This window comes from Triturus cristatus, chromosome 12, assembly GCF_964204655.1.
Source record: "Triturus cristatus chromosome 12, aTriCri1.1, whole genome shotgun sequence".
In the NCBI taxonomy this organism is placed as follows: Eukaryota; Metazoa; Chordata; class Amphibia; order Caudata; family Salamandridae; genus Triturus; species Triturus cristatus.
The window spans coordinates 727,247,008-727,265,729 of record NC_140595.1 but is presented as its reverse complement, the minus strand read 5'-3'; the positions used below and the strand labels follow the sequence as shown (position 1 = coordinate 727,265,729).

At 40.6% G+C, this 18,722-nt stretch overlaps 8 non-coding genes across 8 annotated transcripts; all 8 read right to left on the bottom strand.

Annotated features, from left to right (window-relative positions):
* Positions 1-894: 894 nt before the first annotated feature.
* On the bottom strand, positions 895-976 carry TRNAS-AGA (transfer RNA serine (anticodon AGA)). The gene has a single exon. It is a non-coding gene; the product is annotated as a tRNA-Ser (tRNA).
* A 2,588-nt stretch (positions 977-3,564) lies between these two features.
* On the bottom strand, positions 3,565-3,636 carry TRNAH-GUG (transfer RNA histidin (anticodon GUG)). The gene has a single exon. It is a non-coding gene; the product is annotated as a tRNA-His (tRNA).
* A 1,281-nt stretch (positions 3,637-4,917) lies between these two features.
* TRNAS-AGA (transfer RNA serine (anticodon AGA)) lies at positions 4,918-4,999 on the bottom strand. The gene has a single exon. It is a non-coding gene; the product is annotated as a tRNA-Ser (tRNA).
* A 2,587-nt stretch (positions 5,000-7,586) lies between these two features.
* TRNAH-GUG (transfer RNA histidin (anticodon GUG)) lies at positions 7,587-7,658 on the bottom strand. Its single transcript has one exon. It is a non-coding gene; the product is annotated as a tRNA-His (tRNA).
* Positions 7,659-8,939: 1,281 nt separating this feature from the next.
* Positions 8,940-9,021, bottom strand: TRNAS-AGA (transfer RNA serine (anticodon AGA)). Its single transcript has one exon. It is a non-coding gene; the product is annotated as a tRNA-Ser (tRNA).
* A 2,588-nt stretch (positions 9,022-11,609) lies between these two features.
* Positions 11,610-11,681, bottom strand: TRNAH-GUG (transfer RNA histidin (anticodon GUG)). The gene has a single exon. It is a non-coding gene; the product is annotated as a tRNA-His (tRNA).
* A 1,281-nt stretch (positions 11,682-12,962) lies between these two features.
* TRNAS-AGA (transfer RNA serine (anticodon AGA)) lies at positions 12,963-13,044 on the bottom strand. The gene has a single exon. It is a non-coding gene; the product is annotated as a tRNA-Ser (tRNA).
* Positions 13,045-16,985: 3,941 nt separating this feature from the next.
* TRNAS-AGA (transfer RNA serine (anticodon AGA)) lies at positions 16,986-17,067 on the bottom strand. Its single transcript has one exon. It is a non-coding gene; the product is annotated as a tRNA-Ser (tRNA).
* Positions 17,068-18,722: the final 1,655 nt, after the last annotated feature.

Here is an 18,722-nt window from a genome sequence, read left to right as displayed (position 1 = left end):
AATCACACGAACAGCAGAAAAGCAAGATAAATACACAGTTGAGGGGTGGGCTGCATGGTTATGTTTTTGAGTAAATATTGAAACTGACCTCAGTGGCTCATTAGCAGAGCTGCGGCTAATGACTGGTGCCAAATCATGATGAAGCAAGCACCATGGCTCGTAGGGGACCCACAACACGCTTTTCTTAGCTCACTGAATTAAAGTATAAACTTCCGCCGTGTGTGAGTGGTAAAGGCTTGTTAATATGGTTCCTTTTCCAATTCAAGTCTGACAACAAGAGGCAGGAACCACGTGGCTTCGGAAGCTCAGGAAAGTAGCCACCAACCACAGAGAAAGAGAGAACTGGCAGTATGAGAGGTGGAGAAAACAGAAGCGGGAGCAAGGAGCTCAAATGAGATTGATGGCGTTTAAATAGAGCGCGTAAAGGAACAGTTACACAGCTAAGAAATGGGAAAGACAGACTAGGGAAAAAAACACAGAAAGAGCCTGTAGATGAAATTCTCTTCCTGGGACAGCAGGTTAAGAGAAATTATACATGGGGAGGTTAAGCATGTAACACGGGGGAGAATAAAAAAGAAAATGCAGTTTTATGAAGTGTGTTTGCCAATCCAGCCAGCACTTTTGTTCTATTTCTCTCTTTGCGTCTTTTATTGGTAAAGTAACTTTCAAGTGCATGCGCAGGTATGAATGAGAGAGCAACCGTATAATAATTTGAAGCGTTTACACCAGTGCTAAAGTAGGAATGAGGTGTAGCAAAGACATGAAAGAGGTAGCGATAACAAATATGTGGAGAGGCAATAGTGACACAAAAATAAGCCACCTATTTATAAAACTGAAATGGAAGAAATACTAAAGGTTAACTTCTGAAATTGTAGCCGATAATAAAAATCTTCTCGTTGTTGGCAGGATTCGAACCTGCGCGGGGATACCCCAATGGATTTCTAGTCCATCGCCTTAACCACTCGGCCACAACAACTTGCTGTAAGATGCCTACAAATATTTTGTTTGAAAGTTTTGAAGTTTTCCCACATCAAAGTACTGATATTCTGCAATGCGCTTTTTAAAAACAATGTTTTTTTCATCATGCGCGTTCTGTCCTAAAAACAAAAATTTCATGAGTATATCTCTGGATCTGTAAAAGGATACGCTTGCATTCAAACTCCCTTGTGGCACTCAAGTTTTTTGGATCCTGTTGCACTCTGTTTTTGCGCTGCTTTTAGTCTACGACCCATATTACAGAAGTCAACCATCTCTGAGTATTTGGGACTCCTTTGTAAGTGCCTTATCTTTAATCCTTGAAAAGCTCTATAATAAAGGGGTCTGTCAAAGATTGCTTGAATGGAAGATAAAAGAAGGCCCACTTGTCTCACCAAATGCAGTAGAGAAACCTGATGTTTTACTCATGTTATCCTTAGTTCAGTTTTTGTTAGACCTGGCATCCTTAAGGGGGCCTACCAGCAACCTTTTTGCTTTTCACCTCACGTTTTGCTGTATCTTTATGTTGGCCTTAGGACTCTAATCACTTTATCACTACTGTGAGAAAGTGGCTCTGTATATACTGTTCCCAAATAGGTACAGTGTGCACAGAGTCCCCAGTCCCCAGAGGTTTGGCAGAGGCTAAAGTTAGATATAACCTTACTCTCTAAAGTGGTAGCTTGCCGAGCAGTAAGGCAGTATCAGAGTACAGTGTAAAACATTTGTTGTACACACTCAGTCAGCAAATGGTCTCACACACTCAAGAACTGAACTCTAGGCCATTGGTTTGCATACAAAAGATATTGTTGTTTTATTTTAGAACCAACAATAGGTATCAAAATATACTTTCTCAGAATGAGATGCTTTAGTTAAATACTTTGCAATAGGCAATTGACTTTTGCAGGTCATAGTTACAGTTTATTGCAATAGGCAACACAATTTGAATCACAATAATACATTGAGCTCAATGGGAATTTTAAGTTATATGCAATTAATTACTTTCAGGATTACTTTTCTAAATCCAGGACTGGATCCTAGATTCAGTCCTGGGACAGTTCTTGGAAACAAGTGAGTAAATTCGTTTTAGTTACTGTTGTGATTTTTAAGCAATATTTTGCTATTTTAAAAGTTGACACTTAGAAACTTTTGCTGATCAAAATACCAACGTTATCCTATGGAAGGAAATTCACTTAGCAGGTAAGTGGGATTATGGTTACTTTTTCTAGGTCAGTGTTGGATCCTAGATCCAGCACTACTGTACCACCTGTAAGCAGTTGAGAAACTGCGTTTAAGTTATACAGGCGATTTTTAAGGAATATTTACATGTTTGCAAAATCGACACTTAGAAGAAATTTCACAGAAAAACAGTCAATGGTTTCCTATGGAAGAAAATTCAAGTTACGTGTAAAGTACGTTCTCGTTACTTTTGTAATCCAGTGCTGGGCTCCTAGGCTCAGTACTGGGACATCTATCTAAAACAGGTAAACAATTACGTTTTCACAGTTGGTACGATTTTTAAAGAATATTTGTAAGTTTCAAAAATCGACACTTAGAAAATTTTCAGCAAAAAGCAGGCAATGATATCCCATGGAAGGAAATTCGAGTTACTGGTAAGTACGGTTAAAATTACTTTTCAGGGTCAGTACTGAGCTCCAAGATGCAGCACTGAGGTCTCTCCTGATAACAGGTGAGTAAATCAGAATTCGTTGTTCGGCTGATTTTAGATGAATATTTTAAAGTTCCAAAACTCCACACCACTTAGAAGAATTTCCAAGTGAAACCACTCAATGTTAGCCTATGGAAGAAAAGTGAGTTATCGGCTTTTAGGTAAGTACTCGACTGGCAGAGTTATGGTTCTGGGCATAGACTCAGGGGTCTCCCAGGGGAGTCCCAGCCTACTTGCCAAGCCTTAAACTCCCCTTTTATTACATATAATTTACACCTAAGGTAGGCCCTAGGTAGTCCTAGGTGCATGATGCTCTGTAAGTAAAAAATAAGCTATGTACTTTGGTGGTTCGCGTGTCCTGTAAGTACCAAACAGTCTATTTCATTTTTCACTACTGTGAGGTCTACCCCTCTCATAGGTTAGCTCTGTGTATTCCCCTATACTTTTAATTTGGTAATTCCATATCGGAGAGGAGTAGCTTTATTTATTTATTGAAAATCCTACTTACTGGTGAGGTTGGATTTAACTTTACTATTTTAGAAATGCCACTTTTAGAGAGTGAACATTTCTCTGCACTTACTGCTCTATTTGCCTGAAACCTGGCCCCAATACACGTCTGGATTGGGCTGGGTGACAGCAAAATGTGTGCCTTCCCTCTAGAGAGCCACAACACAGGTCACTCAACTGCACCTGGGGGGTGATCTCCGCTCCCCCTCCACCCCCAATAGGTTCAAGAACGATAATTTATGTAAGTAAATACATTATAGCTACAGCTTATAATCATGCGAGTTTAAATCATTTGTTGTTAGATGGTTTAAATATTTGAAAGGATCTGTTTTTAATAGACATTTTACAAAAACCACTGGTACATTTGCTAATTCTGTAAAATTAACACCCAACTGCCGTGACATTGCCAACCACAATGCCGTGACTCGGATTCGAACCGAGGTTGCTGCGGCCACAACGCAGAGTACTAACCACTATACGATCACGGCGAGCTACTTGGGCTCAACGACATACAGTGACATGGAGAATTTATAATTCGGAACACTCAGGGCTGTTCCTGTGATAGGCTGGATGTATTCATTGCTTCCTCATTCCTCATTCAGAGGCTGCGTCTCCTCAGTGGTTGATAGGCTGAAACCGTTTCCTGGCCGCCTGCTTGTGAAATGCCAGGAGTCAAAGATCACACATTACACTTGCGGACCTGTGATGGGACACCAATGCAAAGAAACCCACCTGGCACAGACCTTCTATTCTGTCTATTAGACCTGCATCTTCCCTGCACCTTTCAAGCCATTTGTATGTGAAGCAAGAAAGAGTTAGAGAGTGATCCATCTACACTTTTATAGGGAGGATGTCGCCGTGAGCTCCTCCCAGCTAATCACACGAACAGCAGAAAAGCAAGATAAATACACAGTTGAGGGGTGGGCTGCATGGTTATGTTTTTGAGTAAATATTGAAACTGACCTCAGTGGCTCATTAGCAGAGCTGCGGCTAATGACTGGTGCCAAATCATGATGAAGCAAGCACCATGGCTCGTAGGGGACCCACAACACGCTTTTCTTAGCTCACTGAATTAAAGTATAAACTTCCGCCGTGTGTGAGTGGTAAAGGCTTGTTAATATGGTTCCTTTTCCAATTCAAGTCTGACAACAAGAGGCAGGAACCACGTGGCTTCGGAAGCTCAGGAAAGTAGCCACCAACCACAGAGAAAGAGAGAACTGGCAGTATGAGAGGTGGAGAAAACAGAAGCGGGAGCAAGGAGCTCAAATGAGATTGATGGCGTTTAAATAGAGCGCGTAAAGGAACAGTTACACAGCTAAGAAATGGGAAAGACAGACTAGGGAAAAAAACACAGAAAGAGACTGTAGATGAAATTCTCTTCCTGGGACAGCAGGTTAAGAGAAATTACACATGGGGAGGTTAAGCATGTAACACGGGGACGAATAAAAAAGAAAATGCAGTTTTATGAAGTGTGTTTGCCAATCCAGCCAGCACTTTTGTTCTATTTCTCTCTTTGCGTCTTTTATTGGTAAAGTAACTTTCAAGTGCATGCGCAGGTATGAATGAGAGAGCAACCGTATAATAATTTGAAGCGTTTACACCAGTGCTAAAGTAGGAATGAGGTGTAGCAAAGACATGAAAGAGGTAGCGATAACAAATATGTGGAGAGGCAATAGTGACACAAAAATAAGCCACCTATTTATAAAACTGAAATGGAAGAAATACTAAAGGTTAACTTCTGAAATTGTAGCCGATAATAAAAAGCTTCTCGTTGTTGGCAGGATTCGAACCTGCGCGGGGATACCCCAATGGATTTCTAGTCCATCGCCTTAACCACTCGCCCACAACAACTTGCTGTAAGCTGCCTACAAATATTTTGTTTGAAAGTTTTGAAGTTTTCCCACATCAAAGTACTGATATTCTGCAATGCGCTTTTTAAAAACAATGTTTTTTTCATCATGCACGTTCTGTCCTAAAAACAAAAAATGCATGAGTATATCTCTGGATCTGTAAAAGGATACGCTTGCATTCAAACTCTCTTGTGGCACTCAAGTTTTTTGGACCCTGTTGCACTCTGTTTTTGCGCTGCTTTTAGTCTACGACCCATATTACAGAAGTCAACCATCTCTGAGTATTTGGGACTCCTTTGTAAGTGCCTTATCTTTAATCCTTGAAAAGCTCTATAATAAAGGGGTCTGTCAAAGATTGCTTGAATGGAAGATAAAAGAAGGCCCACTTGTCTCACCAAATGCAGTAGAGAAACCTGATGTTTTACTCATGTTATCCTTAGTTCAGTTTTTGTTAGACCTGGCATCCTTAAGGTGGCCTACCAGCAACCTTTTTGTTTTTCACCTCACGTTTTGCTGTATCTTTATGTTGGCCTTAGGACTCTAATCACTTTATCACTACTGTGAGAAAGTGGCTCTGTATATACTGTTCCCAAATAGGTACAGTGTGCACAGAGTCCCCAGTCCCCAGAGGTTTGGCAGAGGCTAAAGTTAGATATAACCTTACTCTCTAAAGTGGTAGCTTGCCGAGCAGTAAGGCAGTATCAGAGTACAGTGTAAAACATTTGTTGTACACACTCAGTCAGCAAATGGTCTCACACACTCAAGAACTGAACTCTAGGCCATTGGTTTGCATACAAAAGATATTGTTGTTTTATTTTAGAACCAACAATAGGTATCAAAATATACTTTCTCAGAATGAGATGCTTTAGTTAAATACTTTGCAATAGGCAATTGACTTTTGCAGGTCATAGTTACAGTTTATTGCAATAGGCAACACAATTTGAATCACAATAATACATTGAGCTCAATGGGAATTTTAAGTTATATGCAATTAATTACTTTCAGGATTACTTTTCTAAATCCAGGACTGGATCCTAGATTCAGTCCTGGGACAGTTCTTGGAAACAAGTGAGTAAATTCGTTTTAGTTACTGTTGTGATTTTTAAGCAATATTTTGCTATTTTAAAAGTTGACACTTAGAAACTTTTGCTGATCAAAATACCAACGTTATCCTATGGAAGGAAATTCACTTAGCAGGTAAATGGGATTATGGTTACTTTTTCTAGGTCAGTGTTGGATCCTAGATCCAGCACTACTGTACCACCTGTAAGCAGTTGAGAAACTGCGTTTAAGTTATACAGGCGATTTTTAAGGAATATTTACATGTTTGCAAAATCGACACTTAGAAGAAATTTCACAGAAAAACAGTCAATGGTTTCCAATGGAAGAAAATTCAAGTTACGGGTAAAGTACGTTCTCGTTACTTTTGTAATCCAGTGCTGGGCTCCTAGGCTCAGTACTGGGACATCTATCTAAAACAGGTAAACAATTACGTTTTCACAGTTGGTACGATTTTTAAAGAATATTTGTAAGTTTCAAAAATCGACACTTAGAAAATTTTCAGCAAAAAGCAGGCAATGATATCCCATGGAAGGAAATTCGCGTTACTGGTAAGTACGGTTAAAATTACTTTTCAGGGTCAGTACCGAGCTCCAAGATGCATCACTGAGGTCTCTCCTGATAACAGGTGAGTAAATCAGAATTCGTTGTTCGGCTGATTTTAGATGAATATTTTAAAGTTCCAAAACTCCACACCACTTAGAAGAATTTCCAAGTGAAACCACTCAATGTTAGCCTATGGAAGAAAAGTGAGTTATCGGCTTTTAGGTAAGTACTCGACTGGCAGAGTTATGGTTCTGGGCATAGACTCAGGGGTCTCCCAGGGGAGTCCCAGCCTACTTGCCAAGCCTTAAACTCCCCTTTTATTACATATAATTTACACCTTAGGTAGGCCCTAGGTAGTCCTAGGTGCATGATGCTATGTAAGTAAAAAATAAGATATGTACTTTGGTGGTTCGCGTGTCCTGTAAGTACCAAACAGTCTATTTCATTTTTCACTACTGTGAGGTCTACCCCTCTCATAGGTTAGCTCTGTGTATTCCCCTATACTTTTAATTTGGTAATTCCATATCGGAGAGGAGTAGCTTTATTTATTTATTGAAAATCCTACTTACTGGTGAGGTTGGATTTAACTTTACTATTTTAGAAATGCCACTTTTAGAGAGTGAACATTTCTCTGTACTTACTGCTCTATTTGACTGAAACCTGGCCCCAATACACGTCTGGATTGGGCTGGGTGACAGCAAAATGTGTGCCTTCCCTCTAGAGAGCCACAACACAGGTCACTCAACTGCACCTGGGGGGTGATCTCCGCTCCCCCTCCACCCCAATAGGTTCAAGAACGATAATTTATGTAAGTAAATACATTATAGCTACAGCTTATAATCATGCGAGTTTAAATCATTTGTTGTTAGATGGTTTAAATATTTGAAAGGATCTGTTTTTAATAGACATTTTACAAAAACCACTGGTACATTTGCTAATTCTGTAAAATTAACACCCAACTGCCGTGACATTGCCAACCACAATGCCGTGACTCGGATTCGAACCGAGGTTGCTGCGGCCACAACGCAGTGTACTAACCACTATACGATCACGGCGAGCTACTTGGGCTCAACGACATACAGTGACATGGAGAATTTATAATTCGGAACACTCAGGGCTGTTCCTGTGATAGGCTGGATGTATTCATTGCTTCCTCATTCCTCATTCAGAGGCTGCGTCTCCTCAGTGGTTGATAGGCTGAAACCGTTTCCTGGCCGCCTGCTTGTGAAATGCCAGGAGTCAAAGATCACACATTACACTTGCGGACCTGTGATGGGACACCAATGCAGAGAAACCCACCTGGCACAGACCTTCTATTCTGTCTATTAGACCTGCATCTTCCCTGCACCTTTCAAGCCATTTGTATGTGAAGCAAGAAAGAGTTAGAGAGTGATCCATCTACACTTTTATAGGGAGGATGTCGCCGTGAGCTCCTCCCAGCTAATCACACGAACAGCAGAAAAGCAAGATAAATACACAGTTGAGGGGTGGGCTGCTTGGTTATGTTTTTGAGTAAATATTGAAACTGACCTCAGTGGCTCATTAGCAGAGCTGCGGCTAATGACTGGTGCCAAATCATGATGAAGCAAGCACCATGGCTCGTAGGGGACCCACAACACGCTTTTCTTAGCTCACTGAATTAAAGTATAAACTTCCGCCGTGTGTGAGTGGTAAAGGCTTGTTAATATGGTTCCTTTTCCAATTCAAGTCTGACAACAAGAGGCAGGAACCACGTGGCTTCGGAAGCTCAGGAAAGTAGCCACCAACCACAGAGAAAGAGAGAACTGGCAGTATGAGAGGTGGAGAAAACAGAAGCGGGAGCAAGGAGCTCAAATGAGATTGATGGCGTTTAAATAGAGCGCGTAAAGGAACAGTTACACAGCTAAGAAATGGGAAAGACAGACTAGGGAAAAAAACACAGAAAGAGCCTGTAGATGAAATTCTCTTCCTGGGACAGCAGGTTAAGAGAAATTACACATGGGGAGGTTAAGCATGTAACACGGGGGAGAATAAAAAAGGAAATGCAGTTTTATGAAGTGTGTTTGCCAATCCAGCCAGCACTTTTGTTCTATTTCTCTCTTTGCGTCTTTTATTGGTAAAGTAACTTTCAAGTGCATGCGCAGGTATGAATGAGAGAGCAACCGTATAATAATTTGAAGCGTTTACACCAGTGCTAAAGTAGGAATGAGGTGTAGCAAAGACATGAAAGAGGTAGCGATAACAAATATGTGGAGAGGCAATAGTGACACAAAAATAAGCCACCTATTTATAAAACTGAAATGGAAGAAATACTAAAGGTTAACTTCTGAAATTGTAGCCGATAATAAAAAGCTTCTCGTTGTTGGCTGGATTCAAACCTGCGCGGGGATACCCCAATGGATTTCTAGTCCATCGCCTTAACCACTCGCCCACAACAACTTGCTGTAAGCTGCCTACAAATATTTTGTTTGAAAGTTTTGAAGTTTTCCCACATCAAAGTACTGATATTCTGCAATGCGCTTTTTAAAAACAATGTTTTTTTCATCATGCACGTTCTGTCCTAAAAACAAAAAATGCATGAGTATATCTCTGGATCTGTAAAAGGATACGCTTGCATTCAAACTCTCTTGTGGCACTCAAGTTTTTTGGACCCTGTTGCACTCTGTTTTTGCGCTGCTTTTAGTCTACGACCCATATTACAGAAGTCAACCATCTCTGAGTATTTGGGACTCCTTTGTAAGTGCCTTATCTTTAATCCTTGAAAAGCTCTATAATAAAGGGGTCTGTCAAAGATTGCTTGAATGGAAGATAAAAGAAGGCCCACTTGTCTCACCAAATGCAGTAGAGAAACCTGATGTTTTACTCATGTTATCCTTAGTTCAGTTTTTGTTAGACCTGGCATCCTTAAGGTGGCCTACCAGCAACCTTTTTGCTTTTCACCTCACGTTTTGCTGTATCTTTATGTTGGCCTTAGGACTCTAATCACTTTATCACTACTGTGAGAAAGTGGCTCTGTATATACTGTTCCCAAATAGGTACAGTGTGCACAGAGTCCCCAGTCCCCAGAGGTTTGGCAGAGGCTAAAGTTAGATATAACCTTACTCTCTAAAGTGGTAGCTTGCCGAGCAGTAAGGCAGTATCAGAGTACAGTGTAAAACATTTGTTGTACACACTCAGTCAGCAAATGGTCTCACACACTCAAGAACTGAACTCTAGGCCATTGGTTTGCATACAAAAGATATTGTTGTTTTATTTTAGAACCAACAATAGGTATCAAAATATACTTTCTCAGAATGAGATGCTTTAGTTAAATACTTTTCAATAGGCAATTGACTTTTGCAGGTCATAGTTACAGTTTATTGCAATAGGCAACACAATTTGAATCACAATAATACATTGAGCTCAATGGGAATTTTAAGTTATATGCAATTAATTACTTTCAGGATTACTTTTCTAAATCCAGGACTGGATCCTAGATTCAGTCCTGGGACAGTTCTTGGAAACAAGTGAGTAAATTCGTTTTAGTTACTGTTGTGATTTTTAAGCAATATTTTGCTATTTTAAAAGTTGACACTTAGAAACTTTTGCTGATCAAAATACCAACGTTATCCTATGGAAGGAAATTCACTTAGCAGGTAAGTGGGATTATGGTTACTTTTTCTAGGTCAGTGTTGGATCCTAGATCCAGCACTACTGTACCACCTGTAAGCAGTTGAGAAACTGCGTTTAAGTTATACAGGCGATTTTTAAGGAATATTTACATGTTTGCAAAATCGACACTTAGAAGAAATTTCACAGAAAAACAGTCAATGGTTTCCTATGGAAGAAAATTCAAGTTACGGGTAAAGTACGTTCTCGTTACTTTTGTAATCCAGTGCTGGGCTCCTAGGCTCAGTACTGGGACATCTATCTAAAACAGGTAAACAATTACGTTTTCACAGTTGGTACGATTTTTAAAGAATATTTGTAAGTTTCAAAAATCGACACTTAGAAAATTTTCAGCAAAAAGCAGGCAATGATATCCCATGGAAGGAAATTCGTGTTACTGGTAAGTACGGTTAAAATTACTTTTCAGGGTCAGTACCGAGCTCCAAGATGCATCACTGAGGTCTCTCCTGATAACAGGTGAGTAAATCAGAATTCGTTGTTCGGCTGATTTTAGATGAATATTTTAAAGTTCCAAAACTCCACACCACTTAGAAGAATTTCCAAGTGAAACCACTCAATGTTAGCCTATGGAAGAAAAGTGAGTTATCGGCTTTTAGGTAAGTACTCGACTGGCAGAGTTATGGTTCTGGGCATAGACTCAGGGGTCTCCCAGGGGAGTCCCAGCCTACTTGCCAAGCCTTAAACTCCCCTTTTATTACATATAATTTACACCTAAGGTAGGCCCTAGGTAGTCCTAGGTGCATGATGCTATGTAAGTAAAAAATAAGATATGTACTTTGGTGGTTCGCGTGTCCTGTAAGTACCAAACAGTCTATTTCATTTTTCACTACTGTGAGGTCTACCCCTCTCATAGGTTAGCTCTGTGTATTCCCCTATACTTTTAATTTGGTAATTCCATATCGGAGAGGAGTAGCTTTATTTATTTATTGAAAATCCTACTTACTGGTGAGGTTGGATTTAACTTTACTATTTTAGAAATGCCACTTTTAGAGAGTGAACATTTCTCTGCACTTACTGCTCTATTTGACTGAAACCTGGCCCCAATACACATCTGGATTGGGCTGGGTGACAGCAAAATGTGTGCCTTCCCTCTAGAGAGCCACAACACAAGTCACTCAACTGCACCTGGGGGGTGATCTCCGCTCCCCCTCCACCCCCAATAGGTTCAAGAACGATAATTTATGTAAGTAAATACATTATAGCTACAGCTTATAATCATGCGAGTTTAAATCATTTGTTGTTAGATGGTTTAAATATTTGAAAGGATCTGTTTTTAATAGACATTTTACAAAAACCACTGGTACATTTGCTAATTCTGTAAAATTAACACCCAACTGCCGTGACATTGCCAACCACAATGCCGTGACTCGGATTCGAACCGAGGTTGCTGCGGCCACAACGCAGAGTACTAACCACTATACGATCACGGCAAGCTACTTGGGCTCAACGACATACAGTGACATGGAGAATTTATAATTCGGAACACTCAGGGCTGTTCCTGTGATAGGCTGGATGTATTCATTGCTTCCTCATTCCTCATTCAGAGGCTGCGTCTCCTCAGTGGTTGATAGGCTGAAACCGTTTCCTGGCCGCCTGCTTGTGAAATGCCAGGAGTCAAAGATCACACATTACACTTGTGGACCTGTGATGGGACACCAATGCAGAGAAACCCACCTGGCACAGACCTTCTATTCTGTCTATTAGACCTGCATCTTCCCTGCACCTTTCAAGCCATTTGTATGTGAAGCAAGAAAGAGTTAGAGAGTGATCCATCTACACTTTTATAGGGAGGATGTCGCCGTGAGCTCCTCCCAGCTAATCACACGAACAGCAGAAAAGCAAGATAAATACACAGTTGAGGGGTGGGCTGCTTGGTTATGTTTTTGAGTAAATATTGAAACTGACCTCAGTGGCTCATTAGCAGAGCTGCGGCTAATGACTGGTGCCAAATCATGATGAAGCAAGCACCATGGCTCGTAGGGGACCCAAAACACGCTTTTCTTAGCTCACTGAATTAAAGTATAAACTTCCGCCGTGTGTGAGTGGTAAAGGCTTGTTAATATGGTTCCTTTTCCAATTCAAGTCTGACAACAAGAGGCAGGAACCACGTGGCTTCGGAAGCTCAGGAAAGTAGCCACCAACCACAGAGAAAGAGAGAACTGGCAGTATGAGAGGTGGAGAAAACAGAAGCGGGAGCAAGGAGCTCAAATGAGATTGATGGCGTTTAAATAGAGCGCGTAAAGGAACAGTTACACAGCTAAGAAATGGGAAAGACAGACTAGGGAAAAAAACACAGAAAGAGCCTGTAGATGAAATTCTCTTCCTGGGACAGCAGGTTAAGAGAAATTACACATGGGGAGGTTAAGCATGTAACACGGGGGAGAATAAAAAAGGAAATGCAGTTTTATGAAGTGTGTTTGCCAATCCAGCCAGCACTTTTGTTCTATTTCTCTCTTTGCGTCTTTTATTGGTAAAGTAACTTTCAAGTGCATGCGCAGGTATGAATGAGAGAGCAACCGTATAATAATTTGAAGCGTTTACACCAGTGCTAAAGTAGGAATGAGGTGTAGCAAAGACATGAAAGAGGTAGCGATAACAAATATGTGGAGAGGCAATAGTGACACAAAAATAAGCCACCTATTTATAAAACTGAAATGGAAGAAATACTAAAGGTTAACTTCTGAAATTGTAGCCGATAATAAAAAGCTTCTCGTTGTTGGCTGGATTCAAACCTGCGCGGGGATACCCCAATGGATTTCTAGTCCATCGCCTTAACCACTCGCCCACAACAACTTGCTGTAAGCTGCCTACAAATATTTTGTTTGAAAGTTTTGAAGTTTTCCCACATCAAAGTACTGATATTCTGCAATGTGCTTTTTAAAAACAATGTTTTTTTCATCATGCACGTTCTGTCCTAAAAACAAAAAATGCATGAGTATATCTCTGGATCTGTAAAAGGATACGCTTGCATTCAAACTCTCTTGTGGCACTCAAGTTTTTTATACCCTGTTGCACTCTGTTTTTGCGCTGCTTTTAGTCTACGACCCATATTACAGAAGTCAACCATCTCTGAGTATTTGGGACTCCTTTGTAAGTGCCTTATCTTTAATCCTTGAAAAGCTCTATAATAAAGGGGTCTGTCAAAGATTGCTTGAATGGAAGATAAAAGAAGGCCCACTTGTCTCACCAAATGCAGTAGAGAAACCTGATGTTTTACTCATGTTATCCTTAGTTCAGTTTTTGTTAGACCTGGCATCCTTAAGGTGGCCTACCAGCAACCTTTTTGCTTTTCACCTCACGTTTTGCTGTATCTTTATGTTGGCCTTAGGACTCTAATCACTTTATCACTACTGTGAGAAAGTGGCTCTGTATATACTGTTCCCAAATAGGTACAGTGTGCACAGAGTCCCCAGTCCCCAGAGGTTTGGCAGAGGCTAAAGTTAGATATAACCTTACTCTCTAAAGTGGTAGCTTGCCGAGCAGTAAGGCAGTATCAGAGTACAGTGTAAAACATTTGTTGTACACACTCAGTCAGCAAATGGTCTCACACACTCAAGAACTGAACTCTAGGCCATTGGTTTGCATACAAAAGATATTGTTGTTTTATTTTAGAACCAACAATAGGTATCAAAATATACTTTCTCAGAATGAGATGCTTTAGTTAAATACTTTGCAATAGGCAATTGACTTTTGCAGGTCATAGTTACGGTTTATTGCAATAGGCAACACAATTTGAATCACAATAATACATTGAGCTCAATGGGAATTTTAAGTTATATGCAATTAATTACTTTCAGGATTACTTTTCTAAATCCAGGACTGGATCCTAGATTCAGTCCTGGGACAGTTCTTGGAAACAAGTGAGTAAATTCGTTTTAGTTACTGTTGTGATTTTTAAGCAATATTTTGCTATTTTAAAAGTTGACACTTAGAAACTTTTGCTGATCAAAATACCAACGTTATCCTATGGAAGGAAATTCACTTAGCAGGTAAGTGGGATTATGGTTACTTTTTCTAGGTCAGTGTTGGATCCTAGATCCAGCACTACTGTACCACCTGTAAGCAGTTGAGAAACTGCGTTTAAGTTATACAGGCGATTTTTAAGGAATATTTACATGTTTGCAAAATCGACACTTAGAAGAAATTTCACAGAAAAACAGTCAATGGTTTCCTATGGAAGAAAATTCAAGTTACGGGTAAAGTACGTGCTCGTTACTTTTGTAATCCAGTGCTGGGCTCCTAGGCTCAGTACTGGGACATCTATCTAAAACAGGTAAACAATTACGTTTTCACAGTTGGTACGATTTTTAAAGAATATTTGTAAGTTTCAAAAATCGACACTTAGAAAATTTTCAGCAAAAAGCAGGCAATGATATCCCATGGAAGGAAATTCGAGTTACTGGTAAGTACGGTTAAAATTACTTTTCAGGGTCAGTACTGAGCTCCAAGATGCAGCACTGAGGTCTCTCCTGATAACAGGTGAGTAAATCAGAATTCGTTGTTCGGCTGATTTTAGATGAATATTTTAAAGTTCCAAAACTCCACACCACTTAGAAGAATTTCCAAGTGAAACCACTCAATGTTAGCCTATGGAAGAAAAGTGAGTTATCGGCTTTTAGGTAAGTACTCGACTGGCAGAGTTATGGTTCTGGGCATAGACTCAGGGGTCTCCCAGGGGAGTCCCAGCCTACTTGCCAAGCCTTAAACTCCCCTTTTATTACATATAATTTACACCTAAGGTAGGCCCTAGGTAGTCCTAGGTGCATGATGCTATGTAAGTAAAAAATAAGCTATGTACTTTGGTGGTTCGCGTGTCCTGTAAGTACCAAACAGTCTATTTCATTTTTCACTACTGTGAGGTCTACCCCTCTCATAGGTTAGCTCTGTGTATTCCCCTATACTTTTAATTTGGTAATTCCATATCGGAGAGGAGTAGCTTTATTTATTTATTGAAAATCCTACTTACTGGTGAGGTTGGATTTAACTTTACTATTTTAGAAATGCCACTTTTAGAGAGTGAACATTTCTCTGCACTTACTGCTCTATTTGCCTGAAACCTGGCCCCAATACACATCTGGATTGGGCTGGGTGACAGCAAAATGTGTGCCTTCCCTCTAGAGAGCCACAACACAAGTCACTCAACTGCACCTGGGGGGTGATCTCCGCTCCCCCTCCACCCCCAATAGGTTCAAGAACGATAATTTATGTAAGTAAATACATTATAGCTACAGCTTATAATCATGCGAGTTTAAATCATTTGTTGTTAGATGGTTTAAATATTTGAAATGATCTGTTTTTAATAGACATTTTACAAAAACCACTGGTACATTTGCTAATTCTGTACAATTAACACCCAACTGCCGTGACATTGCCAACCACAATGCCGTGACTCAGATTCAAACCGAGGGTGCTGCGGCCACAACGCAGAGTACTAACCACTATACGATCACGGCGAGCTACTTGGGCTCAACGACATACAGTGACATGGAGAATTTATAATTCGGAACACTCAGGGCTGTTCCTGTGATAGGCTGGATGTATTCATTGCTTCCTCATTCCTCATTCAGAGGCTGCGTCTCCTCAGTGGTTGATAGGCTGAAACCGTTTCCTGGCCGCCTGCTTGTGAAATGCCAGGAGTCAAAGATCACACATTACACTTGCGGACCTGTGATGGGACACCAATGCAGAGAAACCCACCTGGCACAGACCTTCTATTCTGTCTATTAGACCTGCATCTTCCCTGCACCTTTCAAGCCATTTGTATGTGAAGCAAGAAAGAGTTAGAGAGTGATCCATCTACACTTTTATAGGGAGGATGTCGCCGTGAGCTCCTCCCAGCTAATCACACGAACAGCAGAAAAGCAAGATAAATACACAGTTGAGGGGTGGGCTGCATGGTTATGTTTTTGAGTAAATATTGAAACTGACCTCAGTGGCTCATTAGCAGAGCTGCGGCTAATGACTGGTGCCAAATCATGATGAAGCAAGCACCATGGCTCGTAGGGGACCCACAACACGCTTTTCTTAGCTCACTGAATTAAAGTATAAACTTCCGCCGTGTGTGAGTGGTAAAGGCTTGTTAATATGGTTCCTTTTCCAATTCAAGTCTGACAACAAGAGGCAGGAACCACGTGGCTTCGGAAGCTCAGGAAAGTAGCCACCAACCACAGAGAAAGAGAGAACTGGCAGTATGAGAGGTGGAGAAAACAGAAGCGGGAGCAAGGAGCTCAAATGAGATTGATGGCGTTTAAATAGAGCGCGTAAAGGAACAGTTACACAGCTAAGAAATGGGAAAGACAGACTAGGGAAAAAAACACAGAAAGAGCCTGTAGATGAAATTCTCTTCCTGGGACAGCAGGTTAAGAGAAATTACACATGGGGAGGTTAAGCATGTAACACGGGGGAGAATAAAAAAGAAAATGCAGTTTTATGAAGTGTGTTTGCCAATCCAGCCAGCACTTTTGTTCTATTTCTCTCTTTGCGTCTTTTATTGGTAAAGTAACTTTCAAGTGCATGCGCAGGTATGAATGAGAGAACAACCGTATAATAATTTGAAGCGTTTACACCAGTGCTAAAGTAGGAATGAGGTGTAGCAAAGACATGAAAGAGGTAGCGATAACAAATATGTGGAGAGGCAATAGTGACACAAAAATAAGCCACCTATTTATAAAACTGAAATGGAAGAAATACTAAAGGTTAACTTCTGAAATTGTAGCCGATAATAAAAAGCTTCTCGTTGTTGGCAGGATTCGAACCTGCGCGGGGATACCCCAATGGATTTCTAGTCCATCGCCTTAACCACTCGGCCACAACAACTTGCTGTAAGCTGCCTACAAATATTTTGTTTGAAAGTTTTGAAGTTTTCCCACATCAAAGTACTGATATTCTGCAATGCGCTTTTTAAAAACAATGTTTTTTTCATCATGCACGTTCTGTCCTAAAAACAAAAATTGCATGAGTATATCTCTGGATCTGTAAAAGGATACGCTTGCATTCAAACTCTCTTGTGGCACTCAAGTTTTTTGGACCCTGTTGCACTCTGTTTTTGCGCTGCTTTTAGTCTACGACCCATATTACAGAAGTCAACCATCTCTGAGTATTTGGGACTCCTTTGTAAGTGCCTTATCTTTAATCCTTGAAAAGCTCTATAATAAAGGGGTCTGTCAAAGATTGCTTGAATGGAAGATAAAAGAAGGCCCACTTGTCTCACCAAATGCAGTAGAGAAACCTGATGTTTTACTCATGTTATCCTTAGTTCAGTTTTTGTTAGACCTGGCATCCTTAAGGTGGCCTACCAGCAACCTTTTTGCTTTTCACCTCACGTTTTGCTGTATCTTTATGTTGGCCTTAGGACTCTAATCACTTTATCACTACTGTGAGAAAGTGGCTCTGTATATACTGTTCCCAAATAGGTACAGTGTGCACAGAGTCCCCAGTCCCCAGAGGTTTGGCAGAGGCTAAAGTTAGATATAACCTTACTCTCTAAAGTGGTAGCTTGCCGAGCAGTAAGGCAGTATCAGAGTACAGTGTAAAACATTTGTTGTACACACTCAGTCAGCAAATGGTCTCACACACTCAAGAACTGAACTCTAGGCCATTGGTTTGCATACAAAAGATATTGTTGTTTTATTTTAGAACCAACAATAGGTATCAAAATATACTTTCTCAGAATGAGATGCTTTAGTTAAATACTTTGCAATAGGCAATTGACTTTTGCAGGTCATAGTTATAGTTTATTGCAATAGGCAACACAATTTGAATCACAATAATACATTGAGCTCAATGGGAATTTTAAGTTATATGCAATTAATTACTTTCAGGATTACTTTTCTAAATCCAGGACTGGATCCTAGATTCAGTCCTGGGACAGTTCTTGGAAACAAGTGAGTAAATTCGTTTTAGTTACTGTTGTGATTTTTAAGCAATATTTTGCTATTTTAAAAGTTGACACTTAGAAACTTTTGCTGATCAAAATACCAACGTTATTGTTAGACCTGGCATCATTGGCATGAGTCTCTCCTCCATTTTTTTCTGTTTGCCTCCTCTGTTTACGATGTTTTTGCTGGATTATTGCTTTGGGCACTGTGCCACTGCTGATCAGTGCCACAGTGCAAGTGCTCCCTATGTTAAATTGTTACGTTGATTGGTGTTACCATGATTGGCTTGGTTGACTTACTGTTCAGACCCTAGTCTAGTGCACTGCGCGTGCCAAGGGCGTGTAAGTTAACTGCTGCTGGTGGGCTTGCAGCACTGGTTGTGCCACCCACAGAAGCAGCGTGCAAAATGTGTCTCAGGCCTGCCACCGCGGCGCCTGCGTGCAGTCCCTGACTGCCATGTCGACTTGGTAAGGAAACCTACTTACCAGTCTCTAAACCTTCCCTTTGCCACATTTCAGACACCTCTATGGTAGGCCCTAGGGCAGGGTGCATTGTTGGTAAAAGGTAGGTCATGCCCTGATGTGTGTGGCATGA